This window comes from Silurus aristotelis, assembly GCF_946808225.1.
Source record: "Silurus aristotelis genome assembly, chromosome: 17".
In the NCBI taxonomy this organism is placed as follows: Eukaryota; Metazoa; Chordata; class Actinopteri; order Siluriformes; family Siluridae; genus Silurus; species Silurus aristotelis.
Window position 1 is genome coordinate 16,636,114 of NC_139590.1, and position 26,126 is coordinate 16,662,239.

The following is a 26,126-nucleotide window of genomic DNA, read 5'->3' on the forward strand; positions in this document are numbered from 1 at the left end:
AGCATTTTTACATTTAGCTCCTAAACTCTGGAATAGTCTTCCTGACAGTGTTCGGGGCTCAGACACACTCACTCAGTTTAAGTGCAGATTAAAAACATATCTTTTTAGCAAAGCCTACACATAACAAACTCACATCATAACCTTGTGCTCCAGAACATCTGATCACATGCACATTATCAACTTGTGCTGTTAATATCATGAACAGCAGTTACGCTAATTCCTCTCCACTGCTTCTCTTTCTCTCCCCATCCCGAGACACCCTGAGGTTTGGCCAGCTCCAGTCACCTCCCACCTCGTGATGATTACGGACCTTTGAAGGAGTAGATGCAGAACTCGCAAACATCCCGAACCATCTAGAGACGTACCAGTGCCATTTGGATCCCGCTACATGTGTGGAGTTTGACATTGGACCTCCTGGAGTGTTTAAAGGCTCTGGCATGGAGAAGCTGATGCTGGATCTGTGATGATCACAAATGCTGAGCTTATAAAACTAGGAGCTACTAACCATATAGACTGTATAAGACTGCAGAAAGAACATCACTTATAATCTTATACTCCAGTAATCATGTTAGTTCTCACTCTCCAGTGTTCTGTATTGTTGAAAGATTTATGATCAAACTCTTGATGTCACCCAAATGAGGATGGGTTCCCCTTTTGAGTCTGGTTCCTCTCAAGGTTTCTTCCTCATACCATCTAAGGGAGTTTTTCCTTGCCACCGTCGCCAGCGGCTTGCTCATCAGGGACAAATTCACACCATTCACCTTAACTGTTGATTTGTGTAAAGCTGCATTGAGACAATGTCTGTTGTGAAAAGCGCTATACAAATAAACTTGACTTGACTTGACTTGACTTGACTTGACTTGACTTGACTTGACATGTTGTTGTATGTAGCACCTGGGTTCTGGAGGAACGTTGTTTCATTTCACTATGTACTGCATCAGCTATATATGGTTGAAATGACAATAAAAGATTCTTGACTTGATTCATTCAGAAATGTCATCTGTGAACAGTACCAAGGCTACTTGTCATTGGAGTGGCAAACTAATTTAATATTTTTTTTTTGCTAAAAAGTAGGCCAGTAGTTAGTTATCAGTGTGCTCACTGTTTCATGGAGTTTACTGTCTGGAATTTACTAGTAGAAAAAATATTGAAGAGAAGAGATCATGGTAGTGAGAGTCAAAAGTTTCAAATATAGTATTACAAAGGAAGGAGAAGGTCACCAGTATTTGGGTCTTGTCTTACAAAATGACAAATATAAGCACTGTACCCCTGCACTTTCATGCAAATTTGCAATCATTAAGTAGCAGCAGCATAATGCATAAATCAAGCAGGAACAGGTCAAGAGTTAATGCTTCACTTAATGCTCACATCAACTATCAGAGTGGGGGGAAATGTGATATAAGCGACCTAATGGTGTCACATAGGTTGGTGAGTCCAAACTCAACCTGAACCTGAGAACATTTCACTCAACCCTTTTAGTAATCTTACATTTTAAGCCTGAACCAGACCCAAATGCAAAATGTGTTTCTCACTACAATTTTTTTTAAATGGTGTATTTCAAAAGTGTCTGTTACAGGCAGTAAACACACAGAGCAGCCCTTCAGTACACAAGAGCAAAAGAGAAAAAACATGTCCTTACCAGTCACACACATTGCTGGGTGAATAACAGGTGTCATGTTACATAAATTCATCTTGGAACTCAAACTTTTCATATCCAAAATTTTTATAAATCTACATATCCCTTTTGTCATAAATATTCTGCCTCCAGAATGACATACATGGGAATGATTATTGTTACACTAAAGAAAATCATATTTTTTTAAAAACACAGAGAGCTATACAAATAGGAAACAGCACAAATCATCTTGTACAATGTGATGTTATTGCATTGTGGCTGCCGTAACATACATAATATTATCATGATATATATTATATTCTTGTATGTCACAATAGTAGTATACTAGTATATCATAATATACATCTAATGCATAATATTACAGTTTGTTGACACAATTAAGTAAATTTTTAGTCTAGCCTAAAATGCTCTTGTATTTTATGGAGAGGTGGCTTTGCATAATGCATCACTCTAATAAGAACTGATGGCATGACTGAAGTTAATCTGCAGGGCAAAACTGATGGACATGCTAATTATTTACCATCTGCACCAGTGTGAATAAAAAGAAGACCATAAATCTGTTCACTTCAAAACCCAATATCCAGCATTAGTTTCGGTTTAAGTCCTGGATAATACTGTGATGTCACAATGTTTCTGCCATAAAACATACTCAAAGTAGGCCTATAATATTTCGTCTAAAATTTAGAATGTGTGCAAGGCTGAAACAAATGTATTTTTGCATGTAATGTATGAAACCGTTTTGTGATAGTAAAATGCAGTTTACAGTCCTTGTAAAAGGCTAGAAGCAAGTCTGTATCCCTCATGATTGACTGCACAAGTGGAGGAGTATCAGGACATAAAGAAAGTCTCTGCAAAACCTAGATTAGGGATTCTCATCAGTCCTATGACTGCAATATTGAGTTCATCACCAATGCATTCATGAAAATAAAAGAAGAGGGTCTCACATTATATTAAACTATTACAGATTAAACAGTCACAGTCAAGGACTAACTGTCTGTCTTTGGTCCCTAGCGCTCTGGAACATCTCAGAGAATCAAAATCTTTACCAGGTTAGACCAGCACAATGCCTATAATCATCCATATCTACAAGGGCAACAAGAAGGAAAACAACCTTTATCACCATCTCTGGTCAGCTTGAGTCATCCATATCTAGCCTTCTAGCACATTCCATATAGGCTATCTTGCTTCCCAGCAGTGTTCCCTAGTCTTGCATGAGAAAACATGTTTGACAAAGTTGTAATTGAATAAATTTAATTAAACTATATAATAACCAGCCAGGAAAGTGAATATGTAAGAACGCTAATGTAAGAAAGGTTCTGGATTGGTTCCAGGAAAATAATTTCTTCATTAGAGGAGAAAATCGTGAGTTTTCATATGAGCAGGATATTATTCTGAGCAGTTCTTTAAGTCTCTGTATCACTTGCCAACCTGATCTCATTAGGGAAATATTGGTCAGCTTCATGCCTGTGTGCCACCCCTCAATCCAGGTCAAATTAAATCAATCTGAAAAGTCTAACCGAGGATTGGGCCAAGGATACCATACATTTAACAACCAAAAAAACCCTGTTTTAGTGTGTTTCAGATTCACATCAAAGTTAAATTATTAACTGTTCAGTGGAATGAAGAGTGGAGGGCAAACCCTTAGCCGTTCCAGGCCTAAGAACGTCTCTAGGTTACGTATGTAACCCCCGTTCCCTGAGAGAACGAGATGCTGCGTCGAAACGCTTTGGGAACACGCCTGAGTGTTCATGCTCTGAATAACGTGTGTAATCAGTCAAAAATTGGACGCTGGCCGTCACTGATGAGGTGACGTCACGACCAGGAGTATAAAACGCATATGAGAGAAGCCAGCGGCAGCTTCTGTAAGGGAGAAGGAAGCGCCGCAGGGACGCCGGAGGTGTGGCACAGAGACGCAGCGTCTCGTTCCCTCAGGGAACTAGGGTTACATACGTAACCTAGAGACATTCCCTTTCAGGAACTCGAGCTGCATCGAAACGCTTTGGGAACAAGTGTCCAACCACGCCAGACTGACCAGTCCCTGCCCAGTGTGTATGTGACCACAGCTAGAGGAGGACCGAGGGGCCAGGAGTGGCACTGCTGTCCAGGTTTTAGAACCGCACAAAGGTCAGATCAACCCGCAGCGTCACATATGTCTTGGAGGGGAACTCCAGAGGACCAATACTTAGAGGCAGCCACACCCTGGGTGGAGTGAGCTCTGACCCCTAAGGGAGTGGGGAGACCAGAGGACTCATAAGAGGAGTGGATAGCATCCACAATACATCTACTGAGGGGCTTCTTGTTGGCAGAAAACCCCTTTTTGGACTGTTGCAGACAAACAGCTGGTCTGACCTTCTCCACATGACATTGGAGTGGGTTGCCCTTCCGGGAGAACTCTCTGTACCTGAGCCACCACTGTGGGGGTCGCAAGTATAGGAGACCAAGTGGCACCACATTGAATGCAGCTGCCATCAGACCCAGCAGTCTTTAAAACTGCTTTACAGTGAGTAGCTGCCATTCTCTCACTCTCTTGACGGTCATGAGGATAGATTCGACTCATGCAGGAGACTGCTGCACCTGCATAATTGTCGAATCCCACACTACGATTAGATAGGAGGTTCTCTGTATGTGAAAGTACACTTTTTTGGCATTTAGTCTTAACCCCAATTCCTTCATATGGGCGAGGATGGCATCTCGATGCCAGGGGGAAACTCATGAGACATGTGGCTTTCAATCCAGTACTTTTCTGGATTGCTTCAGGATTGATTTCATGTATTTTTATATGAAATAATAATAATGTTTAATGCAGGAAATGTATATCTATGGAACTTCATAAATTGTGTATGTAGCACATTTTTCTCAGGAACTGTTAACATTTAAAGTTAGGTAGGGCATTTCAGCTGTAGTCCTAAAATTTGGGCTGGGTAGGGCGGGGAGGGGCGAAGATAAACGTTTGCAGGAATCTCATTTTTCATGATATCGTCATTCAATTTAAAATATAAACTCATTAGACATGCGGCTTTTAACCCATTACTTTTCTGGATTGCTCCAGGACTGATTTCATGTATTTATGTATGAAGAAAAACACTATTTCAATTCAGGAAAAAATTTGCATTGCATTCACAAAGAGAAATAAAATCACAGAAAGGATCTCATAATAATGACTTAATATCTCATAATTATGACTTAGTATCTTATAATTGCTACTTATATATCTCATAATTATAAGATCTTGATATCATAATTATGACTTATCTCATGATTGACTTAATATCTTATACTTATGATTTAATATCTCACTTTAATAATAATAATAATAATAATAATAATAATAATAATAATAATAATAATAGTTAATGCCCCGTATCTTTTAAATGAAAACTTACAGTAACTAAATTCAGTAAGTAGTCAGTAAGGAAATGTTTTTTTTTTTCATTTCATCTTCTCCCGCTTATCCGTAATTCGGGACGCGGGGGCAGCAGTCTAAGAAGATTCCCCAGACACTTCTCCGTGTCCAGGGATCGGGCTGTCAAGGCCCCTGCCTTTGACTGCTGCCCAATCCTCTCAGCACCGGTCCCTTACGGTCCCTCCTGCAGGTAGTGAGCCCACAGGAAAGCGGCCCCACGTCGCTCTGACGTCACGGTCCTTGATTTATTTTTCTCGTAAGGGTCCCCTGGAGCATAGAGGGTTAAGGGCCTTGCTCAAGGGCCCAAGAGTGGCAGCTTGGCGATACCGGGGCTTGATTATGACTTAATATCTTATACTTATGATTTAATATCTCACTTTAATAATAATAATAATAATAATAATAATAATAATAATAATAATAGTTAATGCCCCGTATCTTTTAAATGAAAACTTACAGTAACTAAATTAATTAGCAGGAGGGGCAGTCAGTAAGGAAATGTCCAGTAGCTAATTAAACTAATATACAGTCTTCAAGCTAAACCACATGATATCTGCTACATCTCCATGGTTGCACAATGAGGCGTTTCCAAGCAAAGAATGCAGTAATGTCAGATCCGGTGTTATGCGCTAAAATGCTCCCCTGCCACTGACTGGCCCAACTTATCACATAAATAGATACTAAGTCATTATGAGACAACTATTCATAATTATGAGATTGTAAGTCATAATTATGAGTTGGTAAGTCATAATTATGAGATCCGTTCTGTAAGTAATTTTTCTCTTTGTGAATGCAATGCGCTTCCGTAATCTATAACTTTCTATAACTTGTCTTTTTGAGCAATCAACTTCGAATAATGGACAGTAAAGCTCAAAGTGTCTTCTTTCTAAAGATAAAAAGGAAGCGAATCCCATGCCTTTTAATAATATTTCCCAAGGGAAACATGTATATTGTAAAAAGTGGGTGTCCTAGAACTGAACCTTGTGGCACCTGTTAATTTACTTGCATTAACCTGGATAGTTCTCCATTTAAATCTACAAAATGGTAGCAATCAAACATGCCTGTCCCTGAATGCTGATGTAATTCTGTAATCGATCCAGGAGAAGGTCATGATCTATAGTGTCGAATGCAACGCTAAGATCTAATAAAACTAATAGAGATATGTAGCCTTGGTCTGAAGCTAAAAACAGGTCATTTGTGAAAATCTTTAAAGATATTGTTTTTTTGTAATAGTAACATAACTGGGCAGACACAGTCTTTTCTAAAATCTTAGACATAAAGGAAAGATTTGAAATGGGTCTGTAATTGTATAGTTCAATTGCATCTAAATTAGGTTTTTTAATAAGGGGTTTAATAACTGACATCTTGAGTGGTTTAGGGACATGACCTAAAGATAGAGAGGAGTTAATAATATTGAGAAAACACATCTTTTAGTAGTTTAGTTGGAATGTGATCGTCTCTAGGTTATGTATGTAACCTTAGTTCCCTGAGGGAACGAGACGCTGTGTCGCAATGCTTTGGAAATGCTTTTACATTGTTCACGCTCTGAATCACATGTGAAATCTTGCCAACGGCAGCTACAAAATGCACAGTGGAGCCAAAGCTAGCTTCTGCAAATGAGAAGGAAAGTGCGGCAGGGAAGGAAGGAGTGTGACTCTGAGACACAGCGTCTCGTTCCCTCAGAAAACTAAGGTTACATATGTACCCTAGAAACGTTACCTTTCAGGAACTCCAGCTGCATCGCAACGCTTCGGGAACGAGTGTAAAATATGGCACACTAACCTGTCCTTGCCTGAGAGCACATCCAGAGCGCAAGACAGAGGACCTGGGAGTGGCTTTATGGTCAAGGTCATAGAACCTGATGAAGATCAACGGGGGGGATCAGCCTGCAGCGTTGCAAATGTCCTGGAGTGGAACTCCAGCGGACCAGGCCATAGCGGCCACCACACTCCGGGTGGATTGAGCCCTGACCCCGAAGGGAGAGGGAGACCAGAACACTCATATGAAGATAAAATAGCATTCACAATCCACCTACTAAGATTCTGCTTGTTGGCAAAAAACCCTTTCCTTTCCTATAGGAGCCAAAGCAGAAAATTAGCTGCTCCAACTTCCTCCATGAACTCGTCCTGTCGACGGTTTTGTTTCTCCTGGTCAGAGGCTTGAAAAGGAGAAGGGTAGGATGCCTGCAGCATGATATGTCGTGGGGGAGCCATGGGCACCTTAGGTATATTCCCTGGTTTGGGGTAAAGGAAGGCACTGGCCTTGCCAGGGGTAAGCCAAAAGTAAAGCAGTCTCAAAAGACAGATACCTAAATGCCACCTCGGCCAATGGCTTGAAGGGATCTCAGACAGAGCTGCCAGCACGATGGCCAAGTCCCACACAGGCAGTCTGGGTCATGTTCTGGGCTTCAGTCTCTGGGTGCTGCGCAGGAAACGTGTCACCAAAGGGTGTCTACCCAGCGACTGCAAGCGGGGCACAATAAGCTGCGATAGTGGACACGTAACCCTGCAGGGTCGAAGGAGCCAACCCTGTGGCAAACTGTTTCTGCATGAACTCCAGCACTGAACCAACTGGGTAGTTGACTGGGTCCAATTGGTGGTGCTCGCACCACGCAGAGAACAAGCACTATTTAGCGGCATATGACTTTCTCGTAGAGGAAGCTCTGGATTGGAGGATTGTCTCCACTACCTCAGTGGAGAGACCAGCTCAGTAAAAAGTCTCTTGGCGGGGGTGAACCAGGGTACGCCTGGGAGAGGAGATCTCTCCTGGGAAGAATTTTCCAAGGAGGTTACTGGAGGAGGGACACCAGGTCCGTGAACCATGGTCTGCCCGGCCATCGAGGTGCCACCAGGAGGAGACGGACTCCCTTCCAGCAAACTCTCTCCAGAACTCCCGGATGCAGCACGATAGGGGGAAAGGTGTACAGGTGTAGCCTCGGCCACGTCTGTACCATGGCGTCCAGCCCCAAGGGGGGCTGGGTGAGTGAGGGAAAACCAGAGGGGACAGTGCGATTTCTATTAAGTAGCAAATAGATCCACCTGTATCGTGACATATCAGTCCTCGGAATTGATATAAGACACAACTGGTTTACGGAGTGTAGATCTAGAATCGATGCAACCCTCATTCTTCTTCAGAACCACAAAGTACTGGCTGTAGAAGCCAGACTCTGGGAGTAAAGGAGGGACCATCTTGATGGCCTCCTTCCTTAGGAGAGTGCATAATTCCTGTTCCAGGACCAGAGCCTGCTCTGGCCCCACCAGGGTGGGACACACCCCGTTAAAACATGGGGGAGAGAACCCGAACTAAATCGAGTAGCCACATTCTACTATGCACAGGACCCACTGAGACACAGAATAATAGCATCTTTTAAAAAGGAAACACAGCCTATGTGCCAATGCTGAAATAAATGGAATGGACTAAAGGAATTATTTGTTTTGCTCCAGTATATTCATTATCTTGTTTTGACCTAGAGGCTGTCCTCTGCACAATTACATTACACCAGTATTATAGCTATTTGCACATCAGATCTTTCACAATATAGATATTTGACAGATCTGGTTTTCCTTCTTGAGGGTAAATAAGCATACTAAAGCACATCCTTTTTCAACAATGTTGAGGAGGCCTGCAATAATAGTTTCTCACAAGCCTTAGGCCACAACATTCTTCTATGAATTAAATTTAGAGGCTGTCATGAAGCAGCCTTTGAGTGCTTTATGACTTCTCTAAAGATTTTAAAAACAATGCAGTGTAGGAAGTTAAGTGTATATGCATCATGTTTACATTTTGTACCCTTTATATTTCTGAAAGCTGATTGGTTTGGTCTTTTGTGATTCAGCTGACAAAACTCTGAGGAGCTTAATAAACTGATATAGAATGTAATTTTGTTCTTCACCCTTCCTCCACTCTCACCTCACATTGTTGTGACAAAACCATACACTGCCCATAGCTATCAAGGTCTTGTTTCCATGGTGATCCACCGTTGTTTTCATTGCTTGAGAGAGAAAAAAATGCTATAATTTTAACAAGTACAAAGCTTGCTGTCAATTTTTTACCATGTTGGATATGAAAGCATACAGTCTGTTACTGTCACAGATCATGTCATGGCACAAGATGACTCTGGATCAGAGTCTAATCCCTAATGAGTGATGTTTGCTCTCAGTTTCTCAGACATTGTTAGCACAAGCACTTATCTCTATTCAAGAGTGAAACCACATGTCCGGATCAGAATTGCCACAACTGATAGTCGAGTAGCTAATCACCAGTAAACAAAGGTAGATGGGTTGTTTGAAAGATAAAAATGTAGAGAAAGACAATAGATTAATATTTTGTCAAACACAGAAATGTCACGATGAGATATCTGCCAGACATGCCGAAATCCAAATTGAAAGAGTGTCTGTAGGGGGAGGCAAGAATTAGTTAAGTCTAATCAGAATTAGAATCAGGTTTATTGGCAAGTGTGTTGACAAACACAAGAAATTTGGTTCCAGCCATTAGTGACTCTCAAAGTACAGACATAAGTAACAAAATATCATCTGCATAGTAATTGTCTAAAACCCAATGTGGTCCAAGAACTAAGCCATGCAGGACACTATTGCTTAGTAAGCTGTACATTTTTTGATGTAGATATTTAATTAGCTGTAGTTTTTTACTGTGATGGGAGGGGTTCCCTGGTGGTCTAGTGGTTAGGCTGCAGCGCTCTCAACGCTGCAGCACTGGTTTGATTCCTGGTCAGGGAACCAACCCCAGCCATTAGGGTTGGAAAAGCCAGTGCACTCTTAGTGCCGGTCCCAAGCCTGGATAAATGGGGAGGGTTGCATTAGGAAGGGCATCCAGTGTAAAAACATGTGCCAAATCAAACATGCAGATGATCTGCTGTGGTGACCCCTAATGGGAGAAGCCAAAAAAAAGTTTTTTTTTGGTGTGATGGCGATTCTAGACAGTTTATCAACAGATTGTGTAGATTTTAAGAGCCAGGAAAATTTTTGGCTGTCATAACTATATAAAGGTTTTTTTCCTTGATTTATTAATTGTGAGTGTGTAAATGATTCGCACCTGATACACACTGTAGACAAGATACACACTCGCTGTTTCCTGGCTGAGGTTTTACAGAGTACAGGTGGAGCAATTTAAAAGACATTGCACTGTCCTCTCTGGTTCTCCCTCACTCACCCAGCCCCCTTGGGGCTGGACGCTATGGTACAGATGTAGACACCTTTCCCCCTATCGTGGTGCTCCTGGGAGTTTTGAAGAGAGTTCACTGGGAGGGAGTCCGTCTCCTCCTGGTGGCACCTCGATGGCTGGGCAGACCATGGTTCACGGATCTGGTGTCCCTTCTCGAGGAACCTCCTTGGAAAATTCCTTCTAAGAGGAATCTTCTCTCCCAGGCGTACCCTGGTTCACCCTTGCCCAGAGTTATGGAGGCTGTGGCCCCTGACGGGGCACAGTTCTTAGCAGCTGGTCTGTCTACTGAGGTAGTGAAGACCATCCTCCAATCCAGAGCTCCCTCTACAAGGAGGTCATATGCCACTTATTTGTGCTTGTTCTCTGCATGGTGCAAACACCACCAATTGGAACCAGTCAACTGCCTGGTTGGTTCAGTGCTGGAGTTCCTGCAGGAACAGTTTCTCCCAGGGTTGGCTCCTTCGACCCTGAAGGGTTACGTGTCCGCTATCGCGGGTTACTGGGCAGACACCCTTTGGTTTCCTGCACGACACCCGTAGGCTAAAGCCCGGGACGTGACCCAAAATGCCTGTTTGGGACTATGACCTAGTCCTCTGGAGTCCCACTTCAAGACATATAAAATGCTGCGGGCTGGTCCACCCCGCTGACCTTTGTCAGGTTCTATGACCTCAGCCTTAGAGTCACTCCTGGCTCCTCTGTCCTGCACTTTGGATGTGCACACACTGGGCAAGGACTGGTCAGTGTGGCATGATTGGACACTCGTTTTCAAACCGTTGAGACCCAGCTCGAGTTCCTGAAAGGGCACGTCTCTAGTTTACGTATATAACCTTATTTCCCTGAGGAAACGAGAAGCTGCATCTCTGAGCCACACTCCCTGCATCCATGCCACGCTTCCCTTTTCATTTGCAGAAGCTAGCGTCGGCTCCACTGCATGCGCATCTAATGCTCGTAGGGCTCACCGCATGATCTTGATGGTGCAGAGTGGGTTGCTATTCTGGGAGAACCCTCTGTCTCTGACCAATAACTGGGGGAGTCTCATGTGCCGGAGGCCAAGGTGAGCCACGTTGGACGTAGCTGCAATCAGACCCAGCAGTCTTTAAAACTCCTTCACAGGGAGTGACTAGCCTTCTCACTCTTGATGGCTAATAGTTCCAATAATATATAATAAAATATACAGTACAAATTAAACCTAGCCTCTTGTGTATGAGTTACTATATAGGAGATGGTATTCGTCCAAAATTTAAGCAAGCAATTTTTAATCGTCTTTCTCTCTAAAACTTTAAAAGACAGGAGGGATTGAAGTGGGATGTTATGTTTTTGACATTTTGAAACTGATTTCCTTTTGTCAACACCCACTAGTACCTGCTGTGCTTTCTCTGTTTGTAACACCTTATAATCAGTATTCTCACCATGTGACTTTGAAGAGGTAATTTAAATTATAGTTGGAAAAAAGACTTTATTCTAAATCTAGAGCAGGTTCTCCCACAAGAATTGACCGATTGACCAACAAACATTTTAATGAATATGCATTACATACAGTGGGGCAAAAAAGTATTTAGTCAGCCACAAATTGTGCGAGTTTTCCCACTTAAAAAGATGAGAGAGAGGCCTGTAATTTGTATCATTGGTACACCTCAACTATGAGAGAAAAATTAGAAAAAAAAAATCCAGAAAATCACATTGTCTGATTTATAAAGAATTTATTTGCAAATTATGGTGGAAAATAAGTATTTGGTGACCTACAAAAAGCAAGATTTCTGGATCTCTCACAGACCTGTAACTTTTTCTTTAAGAGTCTCCTCTGTCCTCCACTTGTTACCTGTATTAATGGCACCTGTTTGAACTCGTTATCAGTATAAAAGACACCTGTCCACAACCTCAAACCATCAGACTCCAAACTCCACAATGGCCAAGACCAAAGAGCTGTCAAAGGACACCAGAAACAAAATTGTAGACCTGCACCAGGCTGGGAAGACTGAATCTGCAATAGGTATGCAGCTTGGTGTGATAAATCAACTGTGGGAGCAATTTTCAGAAAATGAAAGACATACAAGACCACTGAATCTCCCTCGATCTGGGGCTCCACGCAAGATCTTACCCCGTGGGGACAAAATGATCACAAGAACGGTGAGCCCAGAACCACATGGGGGGACCTAATGAATGACCTGCAGAAAGCTGGGACCAAAGTAACAAAGGCTACCATCAGTGACACACTACGCCGCCAGGGACGCAAATACTGCAGTGCCAGACGTGTCCCCCTGTTTAAGCCAGTACATGTCCAGGCCCATCTGAAGTTTGCTAGAGATCATTTGGGGAAGAGGATTGGGAAAATGTCATATGGTCAGATGAAACCAAAATAGAACATTTTGGTAAAGACTCAACTTGTCGTGTTTGGAGGAGAAAGAATGCTGAGTTGCATCTGAAGAACATTATACCTACTGTGAAGCATTGGGGTGGAAACATCTTGCTTTTGGGCTGTTTTTCTGCAAAGGGACCAGGACGACTGATCAGTGTAAAGCAGGGTGGCCAACCCGCGGCTCGCAAACCGCATGCGGCTCTTTGGCCGGTTTCATGCGGCTCTTACGTTCATATAGATTTTTGTGTGTTTGATTTTTAATGTGCGTGTTCGCTTTGCTTACGTTCAATACGGTATTTTTTAAGACTTAAATGAGCTTGCCCCTACTGGGAAACTTTGCGGTATATCAGACCTTGGCATGAGGCCAATCATAAATTACAGCGATGCACCGAGAATTTTCGGAAATACCTAAATCCGAAAGACACGACAGAAACACAATTGTAATGATGCAATAAAAAAGCGCAGCCAGCACACAGTTATCTGGATAAGAGCAACATGTTTGCGGTGTGCGGATAGCGATTTGCAAAACATGCAATGCTGAAATTTCAAGAGGGGGTGTATCTGCAAAGAGTTTCTCCACGTCGGGTTTAATTTATCACCTGTAATCCAAACATCCCGATTGCCATTCTAAATATGAGAAGAACGCGGCGCAGAAAAGTAAAGTCAATCCGAGCATGCGCAGTCCGTCTGTAGAGGACGTTTTTGAAAAAGCAGGAAAGTTTTCCAGTGATGGTGCCAAGGCAAAAGGCATAACACAAAAAATTATGGATTTCATTGCCATTTGAATTGAATTTTCATTTCAGTGCATCCCTAAAAAATTATCGTTGGTGTTGCCCTCTGACACAATTCAGGTTTCTCATGTGGCCCCTTGTAAAAATTAATTGCCCACCCCTGCGGTATATTCATCTCACGCACATGCGCATTTGAGGAAAATACCGTATTAAACTCAAGCGAAGTGAACACGCACATAAGAATAACCACAAAGTCCTTGTTTTCTACACTGAAACACGTGAAATCAAAGCATCGATCTGTTCTGACTGACACACACGTGAAAGAATTGCTTCGATTGGCAACAACGGAATACGAGGCAGATTTGAAGGGGATTGTTAAAGGCAAGGAATGCCAAAAATCCCACTAAGTAACATGCATAGTAAAAGAAAAACGCTATTGTAAATTATTATATTTTTGTTTGTGGACTTGGTTAAACAGAGTTTGTGTGTGTGAGACAGTGCACACAATGTTCATTGTTGAAAATGACTGTCCTGTGGTCTTAGAACTGTAGGAGTCAATTTCTGTCATTATTTTCGTGTGTGACATTTACAATAAATCTGGCTGAGCAGAGGTGTGTGTGTGTGTGTGTGTGTGTGTGTGTGTGTGTGTGTGTGTGTGTGTGTGTGTGTGTGTGTGTGTGTGTGTGTGTGTGTGTGTGAGAGGAAGGGATGGGTGATGTTCATGTGTATGATGTGGCTCTTTGCAGTAACACGGTCAAAAATGTGGCTCTCGGTCTCTGACTGGTTGGCCACCCCTGGTGTAAAGGAAAGAATGAATGGGGCCATGTATCATGAGATTTTAAGTGAAAACCTCCTTCCATCAGCAAGAGCATTGAAGATTAAATGTGGCTGGGTCTTTTAGCATGACAATAATCCCAAACACACCACGGGCAACGAAGGAGTGGCTTTGTAAGAATCATTTCAAGGTCCTGGAGTGGCCTAGCCAGTCTCCAGATCTCAACCCCATAGAAAATTTTTAGAGGGAGTTCAAAATCCATGTTGCTCAGCGACAGCCCAGAAATATCACTGCTCTAGAGGAGACCTGCATGGAGGAATGGGCCAAACTACCAGCAACAGTGTGTAAAAACCTTGTGGAGACTTACAGAAAACGTTTGATCTCTGTCATTGCCAACAAAGGGTATATAACAAAGTATTGAGATTGACCAAATACTTACTTTCCACCATAATTTGCAAATAAATTCTTTAAAAATCAGACAATGTGATTTTCTGGCTTTATTTTCTCATTTTGTCTCCCATAGTTGAAGTGTACCTATGATTAAAATTACAGGGCTTTCTCATCTTTTTAAGTGGGAGAACTTGCACAATTGGTGGCTGACTAAATACTTTTTTTTGCCCCACTGTATTATATGTAAAGCATTTCATTAAAATCATCTACCAGCCCATCTGTCTGTAGGTGGTCTTCATTGGTTTGGATTATTTTAATAAAAAGCACTGCTTAGTGTATGCACAATGTATACAACATATCATCAGTTGGGATTTGTTTTGGAATACCATCTTGACCACACTCTTACCAGAAACAGAAACTGCTTTGGGCTCCCACTTCACATAATTTACCAAAATGGGTACAAAATTGAGATCCCATGAGGCAATTTTTGTAAGTAGATCTTGATAAGTGTAAAAGGACCTGGCAGCACTTAGACGATAGACGGCAGGTTTCAAGGCCATAAGAAACAGGCCATCAGACAACACAGTGTTTTATATATATATATATATATATATATATATATATATATATATATATATATATATATATATATATATATATATACACATACATACTCCTATGCAACTGTGTGTGTAATAAGCCATGTGGACAAGCACTTCCTTGAGGATTTTTTGGCATCAACAACTGTGTGACTGCTTAGCTTATTTGAATGTCTTGACAACCCAGAGGCTAAACACTTTGACCTTTAATTTGCATGTCCCAGTCAAATGCATTTTTAAAGAAGTGGAAATAAGAGAAAACAACTGAAATAGAACCTACTGTAGGTTAATGCCTTACCATTCTAGGAATTTACTGAACGCTATAAAAAAATGCTTCCTTATATCCATCTCTAACATTAGCCTAGTTCAGCCATCAGCTGGAACTCATTTAGTGCACTTTCATCCAGGCGTTAATGTACCCTCGCTATACTGCATACCTCTCTTTTAATTAAGGTGCCATGTTAATTTATTTCCTGAATGGGTTTTCTTTCCCCCTGTCAGTAGTAATGGATTTCATTCATTTTTTATTACGCATTAAGAAGCTCATTATGTGTGGACAGGGACCAGAATAAACAGCCCTTTTTCTGTGAAACCAATGAGACATCTATGAACTGTATTGTTTAAATGCTACTTTAAAACCAGCACATTAGCTGAGCTGGTGCAGATGTACATCCAGATGCTAATCTGCATTTTAATTTAGATGATTTTGCAGGTAACGCTTTTCGACAATTAAACTTGCTATATTTAGCCTTATAAAACACGAGTCATTTCCTGATCTGTAAAAAATAAAAAACAAATGCTTTAGAGCTGTCTCCTAATAAACTACTTGGTGTGGAATATATAGGTTTTCACCTTAGAAAAAAAAAAAATTAAACAGCAGATCAAAATTCTGAATACATTAAAAACCAACGCTACCAAAAACTTTGTCAATGCAAACCATACCAGACATAATTTCTCAGCAGAAGATTGTTTCTATTGAGCATGTCATGCCTAACCTGGATAAACACCAAAATACATTTCCCAGAACACTATGCAGCCTGCAAACATGATAGTTCAACAAACAGTTATCACAGACATGGATGAATGTGACATCATATTCACCCATGTACACTGTATGAGGATGTTCTAGCCACACTCACTGCATAAAGTATACATTCTGGGTTTCCCTACTATACCAAGCCATTGTTTAGGCTCCTATTTCCGGTTCTCTCATCTTCTTTTTGACTGCACTAGTTTAAGATGTGTGTACCATACCTGACCACTTCCTGGACTTTGACACTTTTTTGTCCTCTGTCTTTGTTTTGTCTTCGGTTTTGGACTGCTTTGATTTGTTTAAGCTTTAATAATGACTGATTTTACCTGCACCTGCTTCATTGATTCCATACAGCTATATTTAATAGTCTGTAGTGGTGTTAAGGTGAAATACAGCAAGGCGGAAAATATCACTTTACTCTATATGATTTCCAGATGATTTCTGTCTTTTGTGGTTACCACACATTTATTTTGTTAATGTTGACAACAAGACAAGATAGTGGTGTGTCCAGACGCAGTGGCCCAACACTCTTCCTTTCGGTGCATTTTAAGTGTGTTTTTAACTATTTTTATATATAGTATAGTAGTGTAGTGTGAATCCCATATACAGCCAACAAGACCTTCTTACTAGTAAATATATACATATGCACAATATACCACAGAAGAAAACAGAAGACCGGAATCTTATCATCAGCTCCAGTCGGTGTTGAAGGAACAGAAAACACAGAAAGCAAAAATGGGGATGCCTGTCTGGTTGCTCGCTAGGCTAAGGAAACATCCACGCAAACTGCCGCTTCAGAGCATTTTTCTCACCAATGCCAAGTCCATAAATAACAAAATGAACTAAATAAATCTACAAATTACTGGGAACAAACTTATTGAGGATTGTTGCATTCTGCTGATTACAGAGACATGGCTACACATTGATTTTAGATAGCAATTGAGCAAGCTAGCTGGCTGCATAGTATTTCGTTAGGATAGAAACAAAGACTCCGGTGAGAGAAGGGGGGGGGGGGGGGGGGCTATGTTCATAACAGCTGGTATAAAGACACCAAAATTATAGACACACACTGTTCCTCTGATGTGGAATACATGACTGTTAAATGCAGGCCCTTTTACCTCCCACTTGAGTTTACTATTGTTGTAGTTCCAGCTGTTTACATCCCACCAGATGCCAATGCTAGCATAGCATTTGCCATCTATTTAGTGCTATTAATTTACAGCAGAAAAACCAACCTGAAGCAGCTTATAAAATAGCTGGAGATTTTAATCATGAAGACTTAAAGGCAGTTTTTCCGCACATTAAATGTGCCACCCGAGGGGAAAAACACGTTAGACAAAGTTTATTCAAACATCAAAAATGTTTTTAAAACAATATTACTACTGCATCTACTACCCCCCCCCACCCCCGAAGAAAAGCTCAACCTACAATGACTTTTAAAATCTAGCCAGAAGGAACTTCTTCACAGTTGCAGGACTGTTTTGAGAGAGCAAACTGGGACATCTTCATAGATACAACCTGGATGGATGGTGTATACATTAATAGTGCTCTGCTACACGAAAAAATATTGTTGACAATGTAACAGTGTACAAACTAATCAGGGTGTACCCCAGTCAGAGGTCCCTGATGACAAAAGAGGTCAAAACACTCCTCAAGGCCTAAAATATCACCTTCAAATATAGAGACAGGGCCCCTTTACAGTGCTACTAAAGCCAACCTAAAAAGAGGTATCAAGGAGGCTAAAATGGACTACTAGAAAATAAATAAGGATCACTTTACAAACAACAACCCAGAGACAGGTGTGGCAAGGTATTCAGCACACAAGCACAAGACCAGTTATTGCATGACTTCCAAAGAGGACATCTCATTAGCAAGGAACTTAATTGTTTCTTATAAGGTAATAGCAGCAGAGACTGTTATGACATCTCTATTCGTCTCCAACAACCACATCTTCATACTGCATGTCCATACACATGTGAGGCATGTGCTCAAAGCAATAAATAAACCCAAGGTAAGCTGCTCGCCCCGATGGCGAGACAGGATGGTTTCTAAAGAAAAAACTGTGCCAGTTCTATGCTGTTTTTACCAAGATCTTTAACCTATCCATGTCCCTTATCCAGCATAGCACCCTGACAGAAGTCTGCCACTATCATCCCACTACCGAAAAAAAGTGCTTCTTGTTGCCTCAGTGACTACCACTCACGTTATAATGAAGTGCTTAAAAAGGCTGGTTCTTCAGCACATCAAAGCAAGTCTCCCACCATATTTTGCTCCCAAAACAACAACTCCCAAAAAATAATCGGCTGCTTAGTACTCTCCCTGGAAGAACTATTCAGCAGAGCAAACAACATTCTGAACGACCTAGCCCACCCTGGACACCATCTGTTTGACCTTCTATCCTAGGGTAGATGGTTCAGGTGCATCACACTATGCACAAACCGACTCATGAACAGTTTTTTTCCCACAGAGCTATTAGAGCGCTAGACACCAAGAAACACCATTAGTGTATGCATTGAACTATCTGCACTACACACAATACTACCTCCTATTAATTAATTCCCAACCACAATCTGCATAAATACTTTGAATATATTGAATACCTATATATTTAAACGTGCAATATGTTCATATTTTAACGGCTCAGTTATGTGTAAATTCTTAATACTATATTATATTTTATTTTTATGCACCTTAAGGACAAATTTATTTAGTTGTACCCTATTCAATGACAATAAAAAATTCTATTCTATTCTATTCTATTCTATTCTATTCTATTCTATTCTATTCTATTCTATTCTATTCTATTCTGATTTCAGTTTTTTGTAAATCTTATCATTGGTCTGTTTCCTTAATTATGTTGAGCTATACTTCAAGGCACCAAGGTGGTGGAATGAATGTCCTTAAATTAGCACTTTCCAAATTTGCTTTGTAGAATTCAAGAGTTATATTTATATTACGTTTGTAATCTTGTGTACCAGTGTAGATTTATTCATTGCTAGAGACTCAAAGCACTTTTGTACGTCGCTCTGGATAAGGGCTTCTGCCAAATGCCGCAAATGTAAATGTAAATGAGCTCTGCCTATTTTCTTAATGCATTTTAGTATTTAACTCAAATTTTCTGTGTTTTTGTATTCATGTTTTTTCTCTCCTTGTATATCATTGCCGGCCTGTGTGCATTTAATCAACTTTGCTTATGAAGTAGTAATTCACATGGAATTGGTCCAATACTTGTAAGAGCTGATCCTGAGATTTTGAAATGGGTAACATTTGTTAGACAAATCTATCCATTGAGCTACTGAGTGTTAAACACTAAACAAAGCATAGGATTCCTAGGTCTGGTGTTTGAAATTACTATGGGATTACTGTATATAGGATATACTATATATACTATTACTATAGGATTACTATGCTTTGTTTTGGCACTGGAGACATTTAATCTCACTGAGAAAAAAAACAACATAGTGTAAAGGACAGCTACTGTAATGTTATTTTTCACACTTCTTGTGAATTCCCTCTTCAGATAATGCAGGAAAAAAAATGCTTTCAACAATGCTGCCATGATCAGTGGCAGAGCAATACTTTTTTCCACTTTTCAATTTTTGCATTTTCATTTTTTTTTATTATTATTGCTAGCATTTCTCATTACTTAAAAACATTAAAACACATTTATACAGTTTTTACCACCAAAGCACTGTTGGACACTAAAGTTAATTTTGAATCCAAAAGGCAACTCAGCTATCCAAATACTTATACATGTCTCAAAGACTAGCAATGATTGCTATTCACCATAATCAAATTGTCAATTATCAGAATGACAGAACAAAAATATGTATATATTGTACATTATATGTATATACATAAAATATTTATCTCTGTCAGTACAAGATATGTCAGAATTTTTTTGTTGGTTTTGTTGCACAAGAAAAATAATCAGAGAAGAATTACACCTTTGCTGCACAGAATGTTTCGTGGGTCACATAATTGATTTAATAATTTTGCAAAACCCCTCGCTTATATTTTAATTAATTCTTTTCTTTATTTTTCTATAAAATGCTAGACTTCCAAAGAAAGTAAACCAAAGGAAAAGAACATCTGGTAACCTGGTAACGATATACACTATATATAGAATACACTCATTGATGTGTACCAGGCAGTCAAGTCAATCAATTCAATTCAATGACATGGGTCACAAATTTCTCCCTCCATAGAATTAGACGTTTCCTATGGTAAAACACCTAATAAAGAAACACCTAGCAGAAATTGCATCCATGAGGGACATCTGACTAGTGAAGATTAACACTTTAAGACACCCACAACACCCACACTGTGGAATATTTCAACCCTATTACTAACATGGTTCTAATAGTGTTAGTGCCATTGTCTACATTCAGAACCCAACTCTATAGCACTGAGGAAGATAAGCCCATACCTCTTTTTCGATACCAACTTGGAGAGTCAACAATGGGAGTAGCTGAAGTAAATGGGGTTGTCTGATTCATGGGAATATCAACCTCAAACTGGCCATTTTCCCTGGCCCGAATAGGTGTAGGTGACTCACGCTTACAATGTTCTTAGTATTCATAAGGAAGAAAGCCTGAAAGCGCAGTGAGAGGTGGGATCCAACTGTGGATGGGGTGCACATTAGTACTTTTTCGTTCAGAGTTTGGTGGCAATATAGATCGATAAGGCTTGAGGCAGTAGTATTCTACACTTAGCCCTAGGATCTACTTGATCCTGCACTTCATAGGTCACACCAATATCACCTGTAGGTGAATCTACTCTTCTTACAAACAAAAAATAAATAAAATAAAGAAAGGTGAATGTTTAGTGGAAGAGTGTACACTTGTATTGTATACAAACGCAACTTGACTCAAGTTGATCTTTGATAGATCTGCTGGCACTTTCTACCATGTCGTGAGATGTAGGATGATAGTGTGAGGTACGTGTTTTGCATACTCCAAGTATAGAGAATTCTTTGACTAGATCAGAGTCAAACTGGCGACCTTGGTCTGTGCAAACTTTTGGGTATACCATGACGGCTTTTATAATCCTCAAACAAATATTTTGCCACAGTTGTCAAACACTGATCAGGGAGTGCATATACATTCAAAAACTTTGTAAAATAATCCATTATCATGAGAATGTATCAGTTACCTCTTCGTGTAATAGGCAGCTGCCACTTTCTAAAAAGGCATGCTTGTAACTATGTTTTGCATAGGGGCCTGATTATTTGGTGTTTGTGGCCTCCTTGCTTCACAAGCCTGACACTGCAGACACAATTTTGTAATGTCTCTAGACATGTAGGGCCAGAAGCATCTAACCTGGGTGCACTGTAGAGGAGGCACAGTAAGCTGTCAATCAACTACATCAGTCTGAGTGCCAGCCGAAACAAAGTTCACACATTTCAATCTCAGGTGAAGAGTCAATCGGAACATTTCTGACAGGCCAACAAGACATTGCGTTGCATTTCCATGGTATCTGCACGGTTTGTGACCGTGTCTGTGCTCAATTGTACAATTGTACAAGTCAATTTCCCACCTTGCTCAATGGCCTGAATTATCACCATTCAGAACCATCTGCCTCAGACTAAGCAGGGGCCTGTGGTCTGTAATAATGTGAAAAGAATAGCCAAATAATTCTGGCAAAAGTGATGAATGGACCACACAATGTTCCATTTCCAAAACTCCCTATTGTAGGTTGACCATCGTTTCTCAGTGGGTGTTAAAATGTGACTGCCATACACAAGAACATTTACTTTGTTGGTATAAGAAATGGTATAAGGTATAAAATTGGTATAAGGAATGACCGGTGAATGAAGGCTGCTTTTGTTTTGTCTGTGGCATGAAGCGGCACCTGCCAAAACCAGATGAGAGGTCCATTGTAATAAAAACAGACGAACCCCTAAGTGCATCTAATCATAATCTGTGCTACTAATCCTAAATATGTCACTATACTGAAGCAGCAGTTATTTTAATCAGAAAGAGCTGAGAATCAGATATCAGATCTCACAGAGATAAAGGATGAAAGTCCTGAAACCATGGTCTGCCCGGCCATTGGGGTGCCACCAGGAGGAGACGGACTCCCTCCCGCCGAACTCTCTTCAGAACTCCTGGGAGCAGCACGATAGGGGGAAAGGCGTACAGGCATAGCCTCGGCCACGTCTGCACCATGGCATCCATCCCCTAGGGGGAGAACCAGAGGGGATAGTGCGATGTCTCTTAAGTCACAAACAGATCCACCTGTAGTGGAGCTTCCATTCCCCAGGCCCTTGCCTCGAAAGGGCATCTGCTCCCTGATTTAAGTATCCCAGGGTGTGGACAGCCCTCAATGAGAGCAGTTTCCCCTGGGACCACAGGAGGATCTTGCCGTGCCAGCCTGTATAGGGGGAGAGATCAGAGACCCCCTGGTGGTTGATGTAAGAGACCACCGAAGTTTTGTCCATATGCAACAGCACATGGCAATCCCTCAGGTCTGGGAGGAAGTGCTTCAGAGGCAGAAACACGGCCAGCATCTCTAGGCAGTTTATGTGCCACGTGAGATGGAGCCTGTTCCACCAATCTTGGGTGGAGCGGCCACTCATGACCGCTCCCCACCCCGTGAGGGATGCATCCATCGTTAGCATTGTGCAATGACAAGAAGCTCCCAGAACAAGTCCTTTAGGCAGTAAAGGGAGTGCAGCAGTGGGGTGGTGTGGGAGAACTTAGGCTGATTGAACACAAGCCATGCAGCTACATTTTGGATCATTTGCAGTGGACGAATAGCGTTAAGGGGAAGACCTGCCAGCAGAGAGTTGCAGTAGTCGAGTCTTGAAATGACAAGAGACTGAACAAGCACCTGGGCAGCCTGTGTGGACAAAAATGGTTGAATTCTTTGGATGTTGTAGAGAAGAAATCGACAAGAACGAGCCACATTAGTAAACATGTGGGAAGAAGGACAGTTCATTGTCCATAGTTACCCCAAGGTTACCTCACCTGGGATGACCAGCAGTTCTGTTTTGCTGGAGTTGAGCTTTAGTTGGTGAGCACTCATCCATGAAGATATGTCTGTCAAGCATGCCGAGATCCGAGCAGAAGCTGTGGTATCTGATGGAGGGAAAGAAAAGATCAGTTGCGCATCATCTGCATAGCAGTAATAAGAAAACCTATGTGAGGATATGACTTCACCGATGGAGTGGGTATAGAGGGAGAAAAGAAGGGGACCTTGAAGCCTTGTGCAACAACAGTGGTGAGTCTGCACGGGGCAGCAACAGTGGTGAGTCTGCACGGGGCAGATGTGGTTTCTCTCCATGTTACCTGGTATGAGCGACCTTTCAGGTAGGAAGCAAACCATTCCCATGCTGTTCAGCGGATACCGAGGCTCTTGAGGGTTGACAAAAGTGTATTGTGGTTGACTGTGTCAAATGCTGCTGAAAGGTCCAGGAAGATAAGTACAGATGACAGCTTGGCTGACCAAACAGCATGCAGTTTCTCAGAAACAGCCAAAAGGGCCATCTCTGTGGAATGTGCCGCTTTCAACCCAGACTGGTTAGGATCATGGAGGTTGTTCTGTGAGAGATAGACAGACAGTTGGTTAAAAACAGTTCGTTCCAGAGATTTAGAAAGAAAGGAGGGAAGTGATACCGGTCTGTAGTTTTTGATGTATGATGAATCCAGAGCAGGTTTCTTCTAGATGGGGATGACCCTTGCTTGCTTGAAGGTAGTTGGTACATAGCCAGATGTTAATGACCCATTGATGATTGTGGAGATGAAGGGCAGGATATTTTGTTTGATGGTCTGAAGTATAGTTGAAGGAATTGGGTCCAGAGGACAGGTGGTGGGATAACTTTGCAATATCTCATCTTCTGTAAAGGGCTTGGGCCTAGAGCGTCGCCGAGGGCCCTTGGGCCCCTCCAGAGGGGTCTGGGTGGCAACACTCTGTTTTTGGGCTTTGTGATGCCTGGATCAGCAGAAAAGCCCTGTCCCTGTCGGGAATATCCAAAATGGTGAGCCACAGATGCCTTTCTGTGGCTACTAAGGCTGACATGGACTGCCCCAAAGGCTAGGTCGGCAGCGCGAAGTAGCTCCATATTATCATCAGCCTCAGTACTAAATTCTTCATTCATCTTCGGCAGCAGGTCAGCCTGGTATGCCTGCAACACACCCATTGTGTGGAGGCAACCCGCAGCCTAACCCGCTGCTGTGTAAGCCTGTCTTCAGGCCCTCTGTCAGGTCCACTTGCACACCCCACGACATCCGGCACCCTTTTGACACTTTTCAAGAGCGGGCCCTTCGCTAACTGATGTAGAATTCAGTAGAATTGTGTTAAATAATTTTTGCAACACTGATTAAGCATTAGGACTGCAGACCTCAATCCGTCTAGTAGACTACGTCACATTTTATGGCTCCACTGTACATATGAATTAGCCAATTTTGATTAGACACATTCCATAAAATTAACTAAACTAATAGCAGAGAGTTTTTACATGCCCCAATGAATATGAGTGAGAGGCACCATTTCACCTCTGTATTTTGGCCTTCTGGTCATGTTGAGGTACTTTTTATCTAAAATGCTCCAAAATCACTGCGGCCCTAAATATGGATCTAACAGTGTTACTTGCTTAGCTATTTATTTTTCTATGGTTTTTATTCGTTAGTTTGCTTGCTTTGAACTTGAGGATTTTTTTTGTACAAAGGGTGCTGCTTGGAAGCCAGTTGGTACGAACCCTATGCGAACGAGGTCAGCTGTGACATTTGAGAATTATAAATATGTAAAGAAGAGTGACTGTGTGGCAAGTTCTTAATATTCACCATATTTTAATTAAAAAGAGGTTTTGTAGGTCATGCATGAGTAAAGACAATAAATAACCATGTATGCCACAGTTTGCCCATCATGTATGTTGCATATTTAAACAAGAGATATATGAAAAAAAAACATTGATTTACCATTGAAAAGGTTTAGTGTATTTTTTTGTTGTTTCTCAGTTGTTTCAGCTAAAAGAATACATACATCATGCTATTTATCCATTTATATGCTACACAATTTCCCAAAAAGATTGTCATATGTGAATACCATTGAAACATATTGTATTTACAGAACTTAGTAAATAGTTTTTGTGGGAACAAGGGCTGGACAAGTGAATGGAGGCTGAAACAAATGAAACACAGCATGATTTACTGTGTAAGGAACACAAACGAGGTATTTCACAAACCTTAATTGCCCTTAATTATTCTAAAGCAAAATATTTTATTGAATTATATCTCTAATATTGGTTATTATATCTACGAGAATATTCTCTTTCAACAGTAATATTTCAACATATAACATTAGCAATATCATACAGGATAGTAACATTAGGAAATTAGGAACTAAATAATAACTGGGAGGTAATTTTATAACATCCAATATATATATAAGCAGGAGCATGGTCGAGCATCAGTTTGTGAATGGAGCACAGAGCTCATTACCACTCAAAGGTGAGTGGTAATGAGCTACATGTACATGACTTTTCGAACAAATGTTATGTGTCTCAGTGAGAAGTGGCAATGATAAAAAAGGAGGGACAAGAGCCATAGAATAAAAAGCTGAGCACCAAAGAGGGCTGTGTGTGAAGAGCAAAGGACAATAAAGAGTTATTTAGTATAACCCTTTTTGCATTATCCCAAGCCCAATCCCATCTCCTCATGTCTAGTCCAATTTATAAAAAATTTCAAATTGGTGCCAAAACTCAGGACGTTGCAGAGACTTGCAAGATTCTCATCAACATCCACCAGTCCCACCATGAGCTGCACATGGAGCACCCATCTGGCATTGCAGAGAACCCTGGCATGTGTCCTGACCAGTGGCATATGATGGAGACAAGGACAACTAGATTCCAGACCTCAATTCACTAATGTCTACTTCTACTTTTTCATGTTGTAGAATACAGCTAGAGAATCCTCTGGCTACCCAATTAAATTGTGATTATTAGCTTGTACTCCTGTTATTCAGAGCACAAGATGTCCTGTAAGCATCCTTGGGATATTCTCATTTGAATTATTAAATAA

At 41.1% G+C, this 26,126-nt stretch overlaps 2 long non-coding RNA genes across 2 annotated transcripts in view; one reads left to right on the forward strand and one right to left on the reverse strand.

The window, feature by feature from the left end:
* LOC310739797 overlaps positions 1 to 13,615 on the forward strand; it is a 69,693-nt gene extending 56,078 nt beyond the window's left edge. Inside the window, exon 2 of the long non-coding RNA XR_014537495.1 lies at positions 12,739 to 13,615. This is a non-coding gene — a long non-coding RNA (uncharacterized lncRNA). The remainder of the gene's footprint in view (positions 1 to 12,738) is intronic.
* The window catches only part of LOC310739805, a 77,742-nt gene that overhangs the window by 1,709 nt on the left and 49,907 nt on the right, over positions 1 to 26,126 (reverse strand). The gene's annotated exons all lie outside the window — the stretch shown is intronic.